At 41.5% G+C, this 18243-nt stretch overlaps 24 non-coding genes across 24 annotated transcripts; 11 read left to right on the top strand and 13 right to left on the bottom strand.

Annotated features, from left to right (window-relative positions):
* Positions 1-282: 282 nt before the first annotated feature.
* On the bottom strand, positions 283-354 carry trnag-ucc. The gene has a single exon. It is a non-coding gene; the product is annotated as a tRNA-Gly (tRNA).
* Positions 355-1346: 992 nt separating this feature from the next.
* trnap-agg lies at positions 1347-1418 on the top strand. The gene has a single exon. It is a non-coding gene; the product is annotated as a tRNA-Pro (tRNA).
* A 286-nt stretch (positions 1419-1704) lies between these two features.
* On the bottom strand, positions 1705-1776 carry trnag-ucc. The gene has a single exon. It is a non-coding gene; the product is annotated as a tRNA-Gly (tRNA).
* Positions 1777-2768: 992 nt separating this feature from the next.
* Positions 2769-2840, top strand: trnap-agg. The gene has a single exon. It is a non-coding gene; the product is annotated as a tRNA-Pro (tRNA).
* Positions 2841-3125: 285 nt separating this feature from the next.
* On the bottom strand, positions 3126-3197 carry trnag-ucc. The gene has a single exon. It is a non-coding gene; the product is annotated as a tRNA-Gly (tRNA).
* A 992-nt stretch (positions 3198-4189) lies between these two features.
* On the top strand, positions 4190-4261 carry trnap-agg. Its single transcript has one exon. It is a non-coding gene; the product is annotated as a tRNA-Pro (tRNA).
* Positions 4262-4547: 286 nt separating this feature from the next.
* On the bottom strand, positions 4548-4618 carry trnag-ucc. Its single transcript has one exon. It is a non-coding gene; the product is annotated as a tRNA-Gly (tRNA).
* A 992-nt stretch (positions 4619-5610) lies between these two features.
* On the top strand, positions 5611-5682 carry trnap-agg. Its single transcript has one exon. It is a non-coding gene; the product is annotated as a tRNA-Pro (tRNA).
* A 286-nt stretch (positions 5683-5968) lies between these two features.
* trnag-ucc lies at positions 5969-6040 on the bottom strand. Its single transcript has one exon. It is a non-coding gene; the product is annotated as a tRNA-Gly (tRNA).
* Positions 6041-7031: 991 nt separating this feature from the next.
* On the top strand, positions 7032-7103 carry trnap-agg. The gene has a single exon. It is a non-coding gene; the product is annotated as a tRNA-Pro (tRNA).
* A 286-nt stretch (positions 7104-7389) lies between these two features.
* On the bottom strand, positions 7390-7461 carry trnag-ucc. Its single transcript has one exon. It is a non-coding gene; the product is annotated as a tRNA-Gly (tRNA).
* A 1350-nt stretch (positions 7462-8811) lies between these two features.
* trnag-ucc lies at positions 8812-8883 on the bottom strand. Its single transcript has one exon. It is a non-coding gene; the product is annotated as a tRNA-Gly (tRNA).
* Positions 8884-9874: 991 nt separating this feature from the next.
* trnap-agg lies at positions 9875-9946 on the top strand. Its single transcript has one exon. It is a non-coding gene; the product is annotated as a tRNA-Pro (tRNA).
* A 286-nt stretch (positions 9947-10232) lies between these two features.
* On the bottom strand, positions 10233-10304 carry trnag-ucc. The gene has a single exon. It is a non-coding gene; the product is annotated as a tRNA-Gly (tRNA).
* Positions 10305-11296: 992 nt separating this feature from the next.
* Positions 11297-11368, top strand: trnap-agg. Its single transcript has one exon. It is a non-coding gene; the product is annotated as a tRNA-Pro (tRNA).
* A 286-nt stretch (positions 11369-11654) lies between these two features.
* trnag-ucc lies at positions 11655-11726 on the bottom strand. Its single transcript has one exon. It is a non-coding gene; the product is annotated as a tRNA-Gly (tRNA).
* Positions 11727-12720: 994 nt separating this feature from the next.
* trnap-agg lies at positions 12721-12792 on the top strand. The gene has a single exon. It is a non-coding gene; the product is annotated as a tRNA-Pro (tRNA).
* Positions 12793-13078: 286 nt separating this feature from the next.
* trnag-ucc lies at positions 13079-13150 on the bottom strand. Its single transcript has one exon. It is a non-coding gene; the product is annotated as a tRNA-Gly (tRNA).
* A 993-nt stretch (positions 13151-14143) lies between these two features.
* Positions 14144-14215, top strand: trnap-agg. Its single transcript has one exon. It is a non-coding gene; the product is annotated as a tRNA-Pro (tRNA).
* Positions 14216-14501: 286 nt separating this feature from the next.
* On the bottom strand, positions 14502-14573 carry trnag-ucc. The gene has a single exon. It is a non-coding gene; the product is annotated as a tRNA-Gly (tRNA).
* Positions 14574-15565: 992 nt separating this feature from the next.
* trnap-agg lies at positions 15566-15637 on the top strand. Its single transcript has one exon. It is a non-coding gene; the product is annotated as a tRNA-Pro (tRNA).
* A 286-nt stretch (positions 15638-15923) lies between these two features.
* On the bottom strand, positions 15924-15995 carry trnag-ucc. Its single transcript has one exon. It is a non-coding gene; the product is annotated as a tRNA-Gly (tRNA).
* A 990-nt stretch (positions 15996-16985) lies between these two features.
* On the top strand, positions 16986-17057 carry trnap-agg. The gene has a single exon. It is a non-coding gene; the product is annotated as a tRNA-Pro (tRNA).
* Positions 17058-17343: 286 nt separating this feature from the next.
* trnag-ucc lies at positions 17344-17415 on the bottom strand. The gene has a single exon. It is a non-coding gene; the product is annotated as a tRNA-Gly (tRNA).
* Between the last annotated feature and the right edge of the window lie 828 nt (positions 17416-18243).

Genomic DNA, 18243 nt, shown 5'->3' with positions numbered 1-18243 from the left:
GCAGATCCTTGAACAAGCTCAGACAGGCAGATCTTGGGCCACTGGTCGGAACACCAACTATCACCTCTTGGGAGCAGGACAAGGTGGCTGAATGGATTTGGCAATGGACTGCAAATCTATTTTGATATGCACTTGTTGGTTCAACGTAGCACAACATTTATTATTTTAGATAACCTGCAGAATGTAGGAGCATTTCTGACTTCCACGAACAACGATAATGATTCAAATGTAATACACTTGAAATGACATCCAGCCCCTAAAACAAATGAAGTCTTCATGCTCTGCATTGGCCGGGAATCGAACCCGGGTCAACTGCTTGGAAGGCAGCTATGCTCACCACTATACCACCAATGCTATGTGCAGCTCATTAGCAACATGGAGACATCGACTCATATCTTGACCATCATTTTTGTGGAAAGTGATAATTCTTTGACCAAACAGATCGTTGGTTTGGGTGTATGATTATGGCTTAGGTTGCGAGAGGTCCCTGGTTAAAAAATCTATCATTTTAATCACTACAGGTTACCTTCAGATTAGTCCCGTGACACTTGTGGGGAACGTAGGGCAAATAGGAGAACATTGCGACAAGTGGGGTCACAATAGTTTGTAGCCCAAAGATTTTGGATTCTACAAACAGAAGTTGGCACATAGACGGTTCTGACTTCAGACGAGTCTCCTGACATTTGTGGGGGATGTAGAGAAAAATTGAGAATACCACCGTGTTCGTGAGGGTCTCCCCTTTCCAGAGAGTGGTCATACGAATTTGTAGGTCAAACGGTTCGGAAGCTAGAGATGTTTTTGTGAGAAGACCGATTATAGGTATGTCTTATGGTTTGACAAAAACCGATCAAGGTCCACCATCTTTCACTGCAGATATGGAGGGGTAACATAAGCAGTTGTGGAGGATCGAGACGGATACGCTGAGTCTCAATCTCTCTAGTTGAAAACTGATCTATTTGAATGGGTATTTTCAACATTAATTTACTTTGATTCACGTACCTTTACGTCATTTGACTCAAAATAAATGAGTTCCATTCTTTTTGAAGTCTAATTTTTTCATTTTCTCTTTAAAAAAATGAATTAATCTCATTTTGCACTTTATTCATTTGTAAAAACTCGTCATCAGTTTGCTGTCGCGACTGAAGAAGACAGAATGTGAAAGACACATCAGATGAACTACAGAAGATTTGAACTGAAGCATGGTCAAGAGTTTGGAAGACTGTTATGCTCACAAGTAAAGCACAAAACACTCACATGATGTTCAATCGTTCCAAGCACCGTGGACACGTCAATCGATATCTTCACTGTCATTGCTGCAGAAAGCAAAAAAATAACCTTTGTTATAAGGCTCGTTGGTCTAGGGGTATGATTCTCGCTTAGGGTGCGAGAGGTCCCGGGTTCAAATCCCGGATGAGCCCTTTTGCAGATCCTTGAACAAGCTCAGACAGGCAGATCTTGGGCCACTGGTCGGAACACCAACTATCACCTCTTGGGAGCAGGACAAGGTGGCTGAATGGATTTGGCAATGGACTGCAAATCTATTTTGATATGCACTTGTTGGTTCAACATAGCACAACATTTATTATTTTAGATAACCTGCAGAATGTAGGAGCATTTCTGACTTCCACGAACAACGATAATGATTCAAATGTAATACACTTGAAATGACATCCAGCCCCTAAAACAAATGAAGTCCTCATGCTCTGCATTGGCCGGGAATCGAACCCGGGTCAACTGCTTGGAAGGCAGCTATGCTCACCACTATACCACCAATGCTATGTGCAGCTCATTAGCAACATGGAGACATCGACTCATATCTTGACCATCATTTTTGTGGAAAGTGATAATTCTTTGACCAAACAGATCGTTGGTTTGGGTGTATGATTATGGCTTAGGTTGCGAGAGGTCCCTGGTTAAAAAATCTATCATTTTAATCACTACAGGTTACCTTCAGATTAGTCCCGTGACACTTGTGGGGAACGTAGGGCAAATAGGAGAACATTGCGACAAGTGGGGTCACAATAGTTTGTAGCCCAAAGATTTTGGATTCTACAAACAGAAGTTGGCACATAGACGGTTCTGATTTCAGACGAGTCTCCTGACACTTGTGGGGGATGTAGAGAAAAATTGAGAATACCACCGTGTTCGTGAGGGTCTCCCCTTTCCAGAGAGTGGTCATACGAATTTGTAGGTCAAACGGTTCGGAAGCTAGAGATGTTTTTGTGAGAAGACCGATTATAGGTATGTCTTATGGTTTGACAAAAACCGATCAAGGTCCACCATCTTTCACTGCAGATATGGAGGGGTAACATAAGCAGTTGTGGAGGATCGAGACGGATACGCTGAGTCTCAATCTCTCTAGTTGAAAACTGATCTATTTGAATGGGTATTTTCAACATTAATTTACTTTGATTCACGTACCTTTACGTCATTTGACTCAAAATAAATGAGTTCCATTCTTTTTGAAGTCTAATTTTTTCATTTTCTCTTTAAAAAAATGAATTAATCTCATTTTGCACTTTATTCATTTGTAAAAACTCGTCATCAGTTTGCTGTCGCGACTGAAGAAGACAGAATGTGAAAGACACATCAGATGAACTACAGAAGATTTGAACTGAAGCATGGTCAAGAGTTTGGAAGACTGTTATGCTCACAAGTAAAGCACAAAACACTCACATGATGTTCAATCGTTCCAAGCACCGTGGACACGTCAATCGATATCTTCACTGTCATTGCTGCAGAAAGCAAAAAAATAACCTTTGTTATAAGGCTCGTTGGTCTAGGGGTATGATTCTCGCTTAGGGTGCGAGAGGTCCCGGGTTCAAATCCCGGATGAGCCCTTTTGCAGATCCTTGAACAAGCTCAGACAGGCAGATCTTGGGCCACTGGTCGGAACACCAACTATCACCTCTTGGGAGCAGGACAAGGTGGCTGAATGGATTTGGCAATGGACTGCAAATCTATTTGATATGCACTTGTTGGTTCAACGTAGCACAACATTTATTATTTTAGATAACCTGCAGAATGTAGGAGCATTTCTGACTTCCACGAACAACGATAATGATTCAAATGTAATACACTTGAAATGACATCCAGCCCCTAAAACAAATGAAGTCCTCATGCTCTGCATTGGCCGGGAATCGAACCCGGGTCAACTGCTTGGAAGGCAGCTATGCTCACCACTATACCACCAATGCTATGTGCAGCTCATTAGCAACATGGAGACATCGACTCATATCTTGACCATCATTTTTGTGGAAAGTGATAATTCTTTGACCAAACAGATCGTTGGTTTGGGTGTATGATTATGGCTTAGGTTGCGAGAGGTCCCTGGTTAAAAAATCTATCATTTTAATCACTACAGGTTACCTTCAGATTAGTCCCGTGACACTTGTGGGGAACGTAGGGCAAATAGGAGAACATTGCGACAAGTGGGGTCACATTAGTTTGTAGCCCAAAGATTTTGGATTCTACAAACAGAAGTTGGCACATAGACGGTTCTGACTTCAGACGAGTCTCCTGACATTTGTGGGGGATGTAGAGAAAAATTGAGAATACCACCGTGTTCGTGAGGGTCTCCCCTTTCCAGAGAGTGGTCATACGAATTTGTAGGTCAAACGGTTCGGAAGCTAGAGATGTTTTTGTGAGAAGACCGATTATAGGTATGTCTTATGGTTTGACAAAAACCGATCAAGGTCCACCATCTTTCACTGCAGATATGGAGGGGTAACATAAGCAGTTGTGGAGGATCGAGACGGATACGCTGAGTCTCAATCTCTCTAGTTGAAAACTGATCTATTTGAATGGGTATTTTCAACATTAATTTACTTTGATTCACGTACCTTTACGTCATTTGACTCAAAATAAATGAGTTCCATTCTTTTTGAAGTCTAATTTTTTCATTTTCTCTTTAAAAAAATGAATTAATCTCATTTTGCACTTTATTCATTTGTAAAAACTCGTCATCAGTTTGCTGTCGCGACTGAAGAAGACAGAATGTGAAAGACACATCAGATGAACTACAGAAGATTTGAACTGAAGCATGGTCAAGAGTTTGGAAGACTGTTATGCTCACAAGTAAAGCACAAAACACTCACATGATGTTCAATCGTTCCAAGCACCGTGGACACGTCAATCGATATCTTCACTGTCATTGCTGCAGAAAGCAAAAAAATAACCTTTGTTATAAGGCTCGTTGGTCTAGGGGTATGATTCTCGCTTAGGGTGCGAGAGGTCCCGGGTTCAAATCCCGGATGAGCCCTTTTGCAGATCCTTGAACAAGCTCAGACAGGCAGATCTTGGGCCACTGGTCGGAACACCAACTATCACCTCTTGGGAGCAGGACAAGGTGGCTGAATGGATTTGGCAATGGACTGCAAATCTATTTTGATATGCACTTGTTGGTTCAACGTAGCACAACATTTATTATTTTAGATAACCTGCAGAATGTAGGAGCATTTCTGACTTCCACGAACAACGATAATGATTCAAATGTAATACACTTGAAATGACATCCAGCCCCTAAAACAAATGAAGTCCTCATGCTCTGCATTGGCCGGGAATCGAACCCGGTCAACTGCTTGGAAGGCAGCTATGCTCACCACTATACCACCAATGCTATGTGCAGCTCATTAGCAACATGGAGACATCGACTCATATCTTGACCATCATTTTTGTGGAAAGTGATAATTCTTTGACCAAACAGATCGTTGGTTTGGGTGTATGATTATGGCTTAGGTTGCGAGAGGTCCCTGGTTAAAAAATCTATCATTTTAATCACTACAGGTTACCTTCAGATTAGTCCCGTGACACTTGTGGGGAACGTAGGGCAAATAGGAGAACATTGCGACAAGTGGGGTCACAATAGTTTGTAGCCCAAAGATTTTGGATTCTACAAACAGAAGTTGGCACATAGACGGTTCTGACTTCAGACGAGTCTCCTGACATTTGTGGGGGATGTAGAGAACAATTGAGAATACCACCGTGTTCGTGAGGGTCTCCCCTTTCCAGAGAGTGGTCATACGAATTTGTAGGTCAAACGGTTCGGAAGCTAGAGATGTTTTTGTGAGAAGACCGATTATAGGTATGTCTTATGGTTTGACAAAAACCGATCAAGGTCCACCATCTTTCACTGCAGATATGGAGGGGTAACATAAGCAGTTGTGGAGGATCGAGACGGATACGCTGAGTCTCAATCTCTCTAGTTGAAAACTGATCTATTTGAATGGGTATTTTCAACATTAATTTACTTTGATTCACGTACCTTTACGTCATTTGACTCAAAATAAATGAGTTCCATTCTTTTTGAAGTCTAATTTTTTCATTTTCTCTTTAAAAAAATGAATTAATCTCATTTTGCACTTTATTCATTTGTAAAAACTCGTCATCAGTTTGCTGTCGCGACTGAAGAAGACAGAATGTGAAAGACACATCAGATGAACTACAGAAGATTTGAACTGAAGCATGGTCAAGAGTTTGGAAGACTGTTATGCTCACAAGTAAAGCACAAAACACTCACATGATGTTCAATCGTTCCAAGCACCGTGGACACGTCAATCGATATCTTCACTGTCATTGCTGCAGAAAGCAAAAAAATAACCTTTGTTATAAGGCTCGTTGGTCTAGGGGTATGATTCTCGCTTAGGGTGCGAGAGGTCCCGGGTTCAAATCCCGGATGAGCCCTTTTGCAGATCCTTGAACAAGCTCAGACAGGCAGATCTTGGGCCACTGGTCGGAACACCAACTATCACCTCTTGGGAGCAGGACAAGGTGGCTGAATGGATTTGGCAATGGACTGCAAATCTATTTTGATATGCACTTGTTGGTTCAACGTAGCACAACATTTATTATTTTAGATAACCTGCAGAATGTATGAGCATTTCTGACTTCCACGAACAACGATAATGATTCAAATGTAATACACTTGAAATGACATCCAGCCCCTAAAACAAATGAAGTCCTCATGCTCTGCATTGGCCGGGAATCGAACCCGGGTCAACTGCTTGGAAGGCAGCTATGCTCACCACTATACCACCAATGCTATGTGTAGCTCATTAGCAACATGGAGACATCGACTCATATCTTGACCATCATTTTTGTGGAAAGTGATAATTCTTTGACCAAACAGATCGTTGGTTTGGGTGTATGATTATGGCTTAGGTTGCGAGAGGTCCCTGGTTAAAAAATCTATCATTTTAATCACTACAGGTTACCTTCAGATTAGTCCCGTGACACTTGTGGGGAACGTAGGGCAAATAGGAGAACATTGCGACAAGTGGGGTCACATTAGTTTGTAGCCCAAAGATTTTGGATTCTACAAACAGAAGTTGGCACATAGACGGTTCTGACTTCAGACGAGTCTCCTGACATTTGTGGGGGATGTAGAGAACAATTGAGAATACCACCGTGTTCGTGAGGGTCTCCCCTTTCCAGAGAGTGGTCATACGAATGTGTAGGTCAAACGGTTCGGAAGCTAGAGATGTTTTTGTGAGAAGACCGATTATAGGTATGTCTTATGGTTTGACAAAAACCGATCAAGGTCCACCATCTTTCACTGCAGATATGGAGGGGTAACATAAGCAGTTGTGGAGGATCGAGACGGATACGCTGAGTCTCAATCTCTCTAGTTGAAAACTGATCTATTTGAATGGGTATTTTCAACATTAATTTACTTTGATTCACGTACCTTTACGTCATTTGACTCAAAATAAATGAGTTCCATTCTTTTTGAAGTCTAATTTTTTCATTTTCTCTTTAAAAAAATGAATTAATCTCATTTTGCACTTTATTCATTTGTAAAAACTCGTCATCAGTTTGCTGTCGCGACTGAAGAAGACAGAATGTGAAAGACACATCAGATGAACTACAGAAGATTTGAACTGAAGCATGGTCAAGAGTTTGGAAGACTGTTATGCTCACAAGTAAAGCACAAAACACTCACATGATGTTCAATCGTTCCAAGCACCGTGGACACGTCAATCGATATCTTCACTGTCATTGCTGCAGAAAGCAAAAAAATAACCTTTGTATAAGGCTCGTTGGTCTAGGGGTATGATTCTCGCTTAGGGTGCGAGAGGTCCCGGGTTCAAATCCCGGATGAGCCCTTTTGCAGATCCTTGAACAAGCTCAGACAGGCAGATCTTGGGCCACTGGTCGGAACACCAACTATCACCTCTTGGGAGCAGGACAAGGTGGCTGAATGGATTTGGCAATGGACTGCAAATCTATTTTGATATGCACTTGTTGGTTCAACATAGCACAACATTTATTATTTTAGATAACCTGCAGAATGTAGGAGCATTTCTGACTTCCACGAACAACGATAATGATTCAAATGTAATACACTTGAAATGACATCCAGCCCCTAAAACAAATGAAGTCCTCATGCTCTGCATTGGCCGGGAATCGAACCCGGGTCAACTGCTTGGAAGGCAGCTATGCTCACCACTATACCACCAATGCTATGTGCAGCTCATTAGCAACATGGAGACATCGACTCATATCTTGACCATCATTTTTGTGGAAAGTGATAATTCTTTGACCAAACAGATCATTGGTTTGGGTGTATGATTATGGCTTAGGTTGCGAGAGGTCCCTGGTTAAAAAATCTATCATTTTAATCACTACAGGTTACCTTCAGATTAGTCCCGTGACACTTGTGGGGAACGTAGGGCAAATAGGAGAACATTGCGACAAGTGGGGTCACAATAGTTTGTAGCCCAAAGATTTTGGATTCTACAAACAGAAGTTGGCACATAGACGGTTCTGACTTCAGACGAGTCTCCTGACATTTGTGGGGGATGTAGAGAAAAATTGAGAATACCACCGTGTTCGTGAGGGTCTCCCCTTTCCAGAGAGTGGTCATACGAATTTGTAGGTCAAACGGTTCGGAAGCTAGAGATGTTTTTGTGAGAAGACCGATTATAGGTATGTCTTATGGTTTGACAAAAACCGATCAAGGTCCACCATCTTTCACTGCAGATATGGAGGGGTAACATAAGCAGTTGTGGAGGATCGAGACGGATACGCTGAGTCTCAATCTCTCTAGTTGAAAACTGATCTATTTGAATGGGTATTTTCAACATTAATTTACTTTGATTCACGTACCTTTACGTCATTTGACTCAAAATAAATGAGTTCCATTCTTTTTGAAGTCTAATTTTTTCATTTTCTCTTTAAAAAAATGAATTAATCTCATTTTGCACTTTATTCATTTGTAAAAACTCGTCATCAGTTTGCTGTCGCGACTGAAGAAGACAGAATGTGAAAGACACATCAGATGAACTACAGAAGATTTGAACTGAAGCATGGTCAAGAGTTTGGAAGACTGTTATGCTCACAAGTAAAGCACAAAACACTCACATGATGTTCAATCGTTCCAAGCACCGTGGACACGTCAATCGATATCTTCACTGTCATTGCTGCAGAAAGCAAAAAAATAACCTTTGTTATAAGGCTCGTTGGTCTAGGGGTATGATTCTTGCTTAGGGTGCGAGAGGTCCCGGGTTCAAATCCCCGATGAGCCCTTATGCAGATCCTTGAACAAGCTCAGACAGGCAGATCTTGGGCCACTGGTCGGAACACCAACTATCACCTCTTGGGAGCAGGACAAGGTGGCTGAATGGATTTGGCAATGGACTGCAAATCTATTTTGATATGCACTTGTTGGTTCAACATAGCACAACATTTATTATTTTAGATAACCTGCAGAATGTAGGAGCATTTCTGACTTCCACGAACAACGATAATGATTCAAATGTAATACACTTGAAATGACATCCAGCCCCTAAAACAAATGAAGTCCTCATGCTCTGCATTGGCCGGGAATCGAACCCGGGTCAACTGCTTGGAAGGCAGCTATGCTCACCACTATACCACCAATGCTATGTGCAGCTCATTAGCAACATGGAGACATCGACTCATATCTTGACCATCATTTTTGTGGAAAGTGATAATTCTTTGACCAAACAGATCATTGGTTTGGGTGTATGATTATGGCTTAGGTTGCGAGAGGTCCCTGGTTAAAAAATCTATCATTTTAATCACTACAGGTTACCTTCAGATTAGTCCCGTGACACTTGTGGGGAACGTAGGGCAAATAGGAGAACATTGCGACAAGTGGGGTCACAATAGTTTGTAGCCCAAAGATTTTGGATTCTACAAACAGAAGTTGGCACATAGACGGTTCTGACTTCAGACGAGTCTCCTGACATTTGTGGGGGATGTAGAGAAAAATTGAGAATACCACCGTGTTCGTGAGGGTCTCCCCTTTCCAGAGAGTGGTCATACGAATTTGTAGGTCAAACGGTTCGGAAGCTAGAGATGTTTTTGTGAGAAGACCGATTATAGGTATGTCTTATGGTTTGACAAAAACCGATCAAGGTCCACCATCTTTCACTGCAGATATGGAGGGGTAACATAAGCAGTTGTGGAGGATCGAGACGGATACGCTGAGTCTCAATCTCTCTAGTTGAAAACTGATCTATTTGAATGGGTATTTTCAACATTAATTACTTTGATTCACGTACCTTTACGTCATTTGACTCAAAATAAATGAGTTCCATTCTTTTTGAAGTCTAATTTTTTCATTTTCTCTTTAAAAAAATGAATTAATCTCATTTTGCACTTTATTCATTTGTAAAAACTCGTCATCAGTTTGCTGTCGCGACTGAAGAAGACAGAATGTGAAAGACACATCAGATGAACTACAGAAGATTTGAACTGAAGCATGGTCAAGAGTTTGGAAGACTGTTATGCTCACAAGTAAAGCACAAAACACTCACATGATGTTCAATCGTTCCAAGCACCGTGGACACGTCAATCGATATCTTCACTGTCATTGCTGCAGAAAGCAAAAAAATAACCTTTGTTATAAGGCTCGTTGGTCTAGGGGTATGATTCTCGCTTAGGGTGCGAGAGGTCCCGGGTTCAAATCCCGGATGAGCCCTTTTGCAGATCCTTGAACAAGCTCAGACAGGCAGATCTTGGGCCACTGGTCGGAACACCAACTATCACCTCTTGGGAGCAGGACAAGGTGGCTGAATGGATTTGGCAATGGACTGCAAATCTATTTTGATATGCACTTGTTGGTTCAACATAGCACAACATTTATTATTTTAGATAACCTGCAGAATGTAGGAGCATTTCTGACTTCCACGAACAACGATAATGATTCAAATGTAATACACTTGAAATGACATCCAGCCCCTAAAACAAATGAAGTCCTCATGCTCTGCATTGGCCGGGAATCGAACCCGGGTCAACTGCTTGGAAGGCAGCTATGCTCACCACTATACCACCAATGCTATGTGCAGCTCATTAGCAACATGGAGACATCGACTCATATCTTGACCATCATTTTTGTGGAAAGTGATAATTCTTTGACCAAACAGATCGTTGGTTTGGGTGTATGATTATGGCTTAGGTTGCGAGAGGTCCCTGGTTAAAAAATCTATCATTTTAATCACTACAGGTTACCTTCAGATTAGTCCCGTGACACTTGTGGGGAACGTAGGGCAAATAGGAGAACATTGCGACAAGTGGGGTCACATTAGTTTGTAGCCCAAAGATTTTGGATTCTACAAACAGAAGTTGGCACATAGACGGTTCTGACTTCAGACGAGTCTCCTGACATTTGTGGGGGATGTAGAGAAAAATTGAGAATACCACCGTGTTCGTGAGGGTCTCCCCTTTCCAGAGAGTGGTCATACGAATTTGTAGGTCAAACGGTTCGGAAGCTAGAGATGTTTTTGTGAGAAGACCGATTATAGGTATGTCTTATGGTTTGACAAAAACCGATCAAGGTCCACCATCTTTCACTGCAGATATGGAGGGGTAACATAAGCAGTTGTGGAGGATCGAGACGGATACGCTGAGTCTCAATCTCTCTAGTTGAAAACTGATCTATTTGAATGGGTATTTTCAACATTAATTTACTTTGATTCACGTACCTTTACGTCATTTGACTCAAAATAAATGAGTTCCATTCTTTTTGAAGTCTAATTTTTTCATTTTCTCTTTAAAAAAATGAATTAATCTCATTTTGCACTTTATTCATTTGTAAAAACTCGTCATCAGTTTGCTGTCGCGACTGAAGAAGACAGAATGTGAAAGACACATCAGATGAACTACAGAAGATTTGAACTGAAGCATGGTCAAGAGTTTGGAAGACTGTTATGCTCACAAGTAAAGCACAAAACACTCACATGATGTTCAATCGTTCCAAGCACCGTGGACACGTCAATCGATATCTTCACTGTCATTGCTGCAGAAAGCAAAAAAATAACCTTTGTTATAAGGCTCGTTGGTCTAGGGGTATGATTCTCGCTTAGGGTGCGAGAGGTCCCGGGTTCAAATCCCGGATGAGCCCTTTTGCAGATCCTTGAACAAGCTCAGACAGGCAGATCTTGGGCCACTGGTCGGAACACCAACTATCACCTCTTGGGAGCAGGACAAGGTGGCTGAATGGATTTGGCAATGGACTGCAAATCTATTTTGATATGCACTTGTTGGTTCAACATAGCACAACATTTATTATTTTAGATAACCTGCAGAATGTAGGAGCATTTCTGACTTCCACGAACAACGATAATGATTCAAATGTAATACACTTGAAATGACATCCAGCCCCTAAAACAAATGAAGTCCTCATGCTCTGCATTGGCCGGGAATCGAACCCGGGTCAACTGCTTGGAAGGCAGCTATGCTCACCACTATACCACCAATGCTATGTGCAGCTCATTAGCAACATGGAGACATCGACTCATATCTTGACCATCATTTTTGTGGAAAGTGATAATTCTTTGACCAAACAGATCGTTGGTTTGGGTGTATGATTATGGCTTAGGTTGCGAGAGGTCCCTGGTTAAAAAATCTATCATTTTAATCACTACAGGTTACCTTCAGATTAGTCCCGTGACACTTGTGGGGAACGTAGGGCAAATAGGAGAACATTGCGACAAGTGGGGTCACATTAGTTTGTAGCCCAAAGATTTTGGATTCTACAAACAGAAGTTGGCACATAGACGGTTCTGACTTCAGACGAGTCTCCTGACATTTGTGGGGGATGTAGAGAAAAATTGAGAATACCACCGTGTTCGTGAGGGTCTCCCCTTTCCAGAGAGTGGTCATACGAATTTGTAGGTCAAACGGTTCGGAAGCTAGAGATGTTTTTGTGAGAAGACCGATTATAGGTATGTCTTATGGTTTGACAAAAACCGATCAAGGTCCACCATCTTTCACTGCAGATATGGAGGGGTAACATAAGCAGTTGTGGAGGATCGAGACGGATACGCTGAGTCTCAATCTCTCTAGTTGAAAACTGATCTATTTGAATGGGTATTTTCAACATTAATTTACTTTGATTCACGTACCTTTACGTCATTTGACTCAAAATAAATGAGTTCCATTCTTTTTGAAGTCTAATTTTTTCATTTTCTCTTTAAAAAAATGAATTAATCTCATTTTGCACTTTATTCATTTGTAAAAACTCGTCATCAGTTTGTTTGCTGTCGACTGAAGAAGACAGAATGTGAAAGACACATCAGATGAACTACAGAAGATTTGAACTGAAGCATGGTCAAGAGTTTGGAAGACTGTTATGCTCACAAGTAAAGCACAAAACACTCACATGATGTTCAATCGTTCCAAGCACCGTGGACACGTCAATCGATATCTTCACTGTCATTGCTGCAGAAAGCAAAAAAATAACCTTTGTTATAAGGCTCGTTGGTCTAGGGGTATGATTCTCGCTTAGGGTGCGAGAGGTCCCGGGTTCAAATCCCGGATGAGCCCTTTTGCAGATCCTTGAACAAGCTCAGACAGGCAGATCTTGGGCCACTGGTCGGAACACCAACTATCACCTCTTGGGAGCAGGACAAGGTGGCTGAATGGATTTGGCAATGGACTGCAAATCTATTTTGATATGCACTTGTTGGTTCAACATAGCACAACATTTATTATTTTAGATAACCTGCAGAATGTAGGAGCATTTCTGACTTCCACGAACAACGATAATGATTCAAATGTAATACACTTGAAATGACATCCAGCCCCTAAAACAAATGAAGTCCTCATGCTCTGCATTGGCCGGGAATCGAACCCGGGTCAACTGCTTGGAAGGCAGCTATGCTCACCACTATACCACCAATGCTATGTGCAGCTCATTAGCAACATGGAGACATCGACTCATATCTTGACCATCATTTTTGTGGAAAGTGATAATTCTTTGACCAAACAGATCGTTGGTTTGGTTTGGGTGTATGATTATGGCTTAGGTTGCGAGAGGTCCCTGGTTAAAAAATCTATCATTTTAATCACTACAGGTTACCTTCAGATTAGTCCCGTGACACTTGTGGGGAACGTAGGGCAAATAGGAGAACATTGCGACAAGTGGGGTCACATTAGTTTGTAGCCCAAAGATTTTGGATTCTACAAACAGAAGTTGGCACATAGACGGTTCTGACTTCAGACGAGTCTCCTGACATTTGGGGATGTAGAGAAAAATTGAGAATACCACCGTGTTCGTGAGGGTCTCCCCTTTCCAGAGAGTGGTCATACGAATTTGTAGGTCAAACGGTTCGGAAGCTAGAGATGTTTTTGTGAGAAGACCGATTATAGGTATGTCTTATGGTTTGACAAAAACCGATCAAGGTCCACCATCTTTCACTGCAGATATGGAGGGGTAACATAAGCAGTTGTGGAGGATCGAGACGGATACGCTGAGTCTCAATCTCTCTAGTTGAAAACTGATCTATTTGAATGGGTATTTTCAACATTAATTTACTTTGATTCACGTACCTTTACGTCATTTGACTCAAAATAAATGAGTTCCATTCTTTTTGAAGTCTAATTTTTTCATTTTCTCTTTAAAAAAATGAATTAATCTCATTTTGCACTTTATTCATTTGTAAAAACTCGTCATCAGTTTGCTGTCGCGACTGAAGAAGACAGAATGTGAAAGACACATCAGATGAACTACAGAAGATTTGAACTGAAGCATGGTCAAGAGTATGGAAGACTGTTATGCTCACAAGTAAAGCACAAAACACTCACATGATGTTCAATCGTTCCAAGCACCGTGGACACGTCAATCGATATCTTCACTGTCATTGCTGCAGAAAGCAAAAAAAAACCTTTGTTATAAGGCTCGTTGGTCTAGGGGTATGATTCTCGCTTAGGGTGCGAGAGGTCCCGGGTTCAAATCCCGGATGAGCCCTTTTGCAGATCCTTGAACAAGCTCAGACAGGCAGATCTTGGGCCACTGGTCGGAACACCAACTATCACCTCTTGGGAGCAGGACAAGGTGGCTGAATGGATTTGGCAATGGACTGCAAATCTATTTTGATATGCACTTGTTGGTTCAACATAGCACAACATTTATTATTTTAGATAACCTGCAGAATGTAGGAGCATTTCTGACTTCCACGAACAACGATAATGATTCAAATGTAATACACTTGAAATGACATCCAGCCCCTAAAACAAATGAAGTCCTCATGCTCTGCATTGGCCGGGAATCGAACCCGGGTCAACTGCTTGGAAGGCAGCTATGCTCACCACTATACCACCAATGCTATGTGCAGCTTATTAGCAACATGGAGACATCGACTCATATCTTGACCATCATTTTTGTGGAAAGTGATAATTCTTTGACCAAACAGATCGTTGGTTTGGGTGTATGATTATGGCTTAGGTTGCGAGAGGTCCCTGGTTAAAAAATCTATCATTTTAATCACTACAGGTTACCTTCAGATTAGTCCCGTGACACTTGTGGGGAACATAGGGCAAATAGGAGAACATTGCTCCAAGTGGGGTCACATTAGTTTGTAGCCCAAAGATTTTGGATTCTACAAACAGAAGTTGGCACATAGACGGTTCTGACTTCAGACGAGTCTCCTGACATTTGTGGGGGATGTAGAGAAAAATTGAGAATACCACCGTGTTCGTGAGGGTCTCCCCTTTCCAGAGAGTGGTCATACGAATTTGTAGGTCAAACGGTTCGGAAGCTAGAGATGTTTTTGTGAGAAGACCGATTATAGGTATGTCTTATGGTTTGACAAAAACCGATCAAGGTCCACCATCTTTCACTGCAGATATGGAGGGGTAACATAAGCAGTTGTGGAGGATCGAGACGGATACGCTGAGTCTCAATCTCTCTAGTTGAAAACTGATCTATTTGAATGGGTATTTTCAACATTAATTTACTTTGATTCACGTACCTTTACGTCATTTGACTCAAAATAAATGAGTTCCATTCTTTTTGAAGTCTAATTTTTTCATTTTCTCTTTAAAAAAATGAATTAATCTCATTTTGCACTTTATTCATTTGTAAAAACTCGTCATCAGTTTGCTGTCGCGACTGAAGAAGACAGAATGTGAAAGACACATCAGATGAACTACAGAAGATTTGAACTGAAGCATGGTCAAGAGTTTGGAAGACTGTTATGCTCACAAGTAAAGCACAAAACACTCACATGATGTTCAATCGTTCCAAGCACCGTGGACACGTCAATCGATATCTTCACTGTCATTGCTGCAGAAAGCAAAAAAATAACCTTTGTTATAAGGCTCGTTGGTCTAGGGGTATGATTCTCGCTTAGGGTGCGAGAGGTCCCGGGTTCAAATCCCGGATGAGCCCTTTTGCAGATCCTTGAACAAGCTCAGACAGGCAGATCTTGGGCCACTGGTCGGAACACCAACTATCACCTCTTGGGAGCAGGACAAGGTGGCTGAATGGATTTGGCAATGGACTGCAAATCTATTTTGATATGCACTTGTTGGTTCAACATAGCACAACATTTATTATTTTAGATAACCTGCAGAATGTAGGAGCATTTCTGACTTCCACGAACAACGATAATGATTCAAATGTAATACACTTGAAATGACATCCAGCCCCTAAAACAAATGAAGTCCTCATGCTCTGCATTGGCCGGGAATCGAACCCGGGTCAACTGCTTGGAAGGAAGCTATGCTCACCACTATACCACCAATGCTATGTGCAGCTTATTAGCAACATGGAGACATCGACTCATATCTTGACCATCATTTTTGTGGAAAGTGATAATTCTTTGACCAAACAGATCGTTGGTTTGGGTGTATGATTATGGCTTAGGTTGCGAGAGGTCCCTGGTTAAAAAATCTATCATTTTAATCACTACAGGTTACCTTCAGATTAGTCCCGTGACACTTGTGGGGAACGTAGGGCAAATAGGAGAACATTGCTACAAGTGGGGTCACATTAGTTTGTAGCCCAAAGATTTTGGATTCTACAAACAGAAGTTGGCACATAGACGGTTCTGACTTCAGACGAGTCTCCTGACATTTGTGGGGGATGTAGAGAAAAATTGAGAATACCACCGTGTTCGTGAGGGTCTCCCCTTTCCAGAGAGTGGTCATACGAATTTGTAGGTCAAACGGTTCGGAAGCTAGAGATGTTTTTGTGAGAAGACCGATTATAGGTATGTCTTATGGTTTGACAAAAACCGATCAAGGTCCACCATCTTTCACTGCAGATATGGAGGGGTAACATAAGCAGTTGTGGAGGATCGAGACGGATACGCTGAGTCTCAATCTCTCTAGTTGAAAACTGATCTATTTGAATGGGTATTTTCAACATTAATTTACTTTGATTCACGTACCTTTACGTCATTTGACTCAAAATAAATGAGTTCCATTCTTTTTGAAGTCTAATTTTTTCATTTTCTCTTTAAAAAAATGAATTAATCTCATTTTGCACTTTATTCATTTGTAAAAACTCGTCATCAGTTTGCTGTCGCGACTGAAGAAGACAGAATGTGAAAGACACATCAGATGAACTACAGAAGATTTGAACTGAAGCATGGTCAAGAGTTTGGAAGACTGTTATGCTCACAAGTAAAGCACAAAACACTCACATGATGTTCAATCGTTCCAAGCACCGTGGACACGTCAATCGATATCTTCACTGTCATTGCTGCAAAGCAAAAAAATAACCTTTGTTATAAGGCTCGTTGGTCTAGGGGTATGATTCTCGCTTAGGGTGCGAGAGGTCCCGGGTTCAAATCCCGGATGAGCCCTTTTGCAGATCCTTGAACAAGCTCAGACAGGCAGATCTTGGGCCACTGGTCGGAACACCAACTATCACCTCTTGGGAGCAGGACAAGGTGGCTGAATGGATTTGGCAATGGACTGCAAATCTATTTTGATATGCACTTGTTGGTTCAACATAGCACAACATTTATTATTTTAGATAACCTGCAGAATGTAGGAGCATTTCTGACTTCCACGAACAACGATAATGATTCAAATGTAATACACTTGAAATGACATCCAGCCCCTAAAACAAATGAAGTCCTCATGCTCTGCATTGGCCGGGAATCGAACCCGGGTCAACTGCTTGGAAGGCAGCTATGCTCACCACTATACCACCAATGCTATGTGCAGCTCATTAGCAACATGGAGACATCGACTCATATCTTGACCATCATTTTTGTGGAAAGTGATAATTCTTTGACCAAACAGATCATTGGTTTGGGTGTATGATTATGGCTTAGGTTGCGAGAGGTCCCTGGTTAAAAAATCTATCATTTTAATCACTACAGGTTACCTTCAGATTAGTCCCGTGACACTTGTGGGGAACGTAGGGCAAATAGGAGAACATTGCTACAAGTGGGGTCACATTAGTTTGTAGCCCAAAGATTTTGGATTCTACAAACAGAAGTTGGCACATAGACGGTTCTGACTTCAGACGAGTCTCCTGACATTTGTGGGGGATGTAGAGAAAAATTGAGAATACCACCGTGTTCGTGAGGGTCTCCCCTTTCCAGAGAGTGGTCATACGAATGTGTAGGTCAAACGGTTCGGAAGCTAGAGATGTTTTTGTGAGAAGACCGATTATAGGTATGTCTTATGGTTTGACAAAAACCGATCAAGGTCCACCATCTTTCACTGCAGATATGGAGGCAGATATAAGCAGTTGTGGAGGATCGAGACGGATACGCTGAGTCTCAATCTCTCTAGTTGAAAACTGATCTATTTGAATGGGTATTTTCAACATTAATTTACTTTGATTCACGTACCTTTACGTCATTTGACTCAAAATAAATGAGTTCCATTCTTTTTGAAGTCTAATTTTTTCATTTTCTCTTTAAAAAAATGAATTAATCTCATTTTGCACTTTATTCATTTGTAAAAACTCGTCATCAGTTTGCTGTCGCGACTGAAGAAGACAGAATGTGAAAGACACATCAGATGAACTACAGA

The sequence above is a fragment of the Oncorhynchus tshawytscha genome, linkage group LG16 (genome assembly GCF_018296145.1).
Source record: "Oncorhynchus tshawytscha isolate Ot180627B linkage group LG16, Otsh_v2.0, whole genome shotgun sequence".
Taxonomy (NCBI): Eukaryota; Metazoa; Chordata; class Actinopteri; order Salmoniformes; family Salmonidae; genus Oncorhynchus; species Oncorhynchus tshawytscha.
Note: the sequence above shows the minus strand (reverse complement) of the source record. Positions and strands in the feature narration are given on the sequence as shown.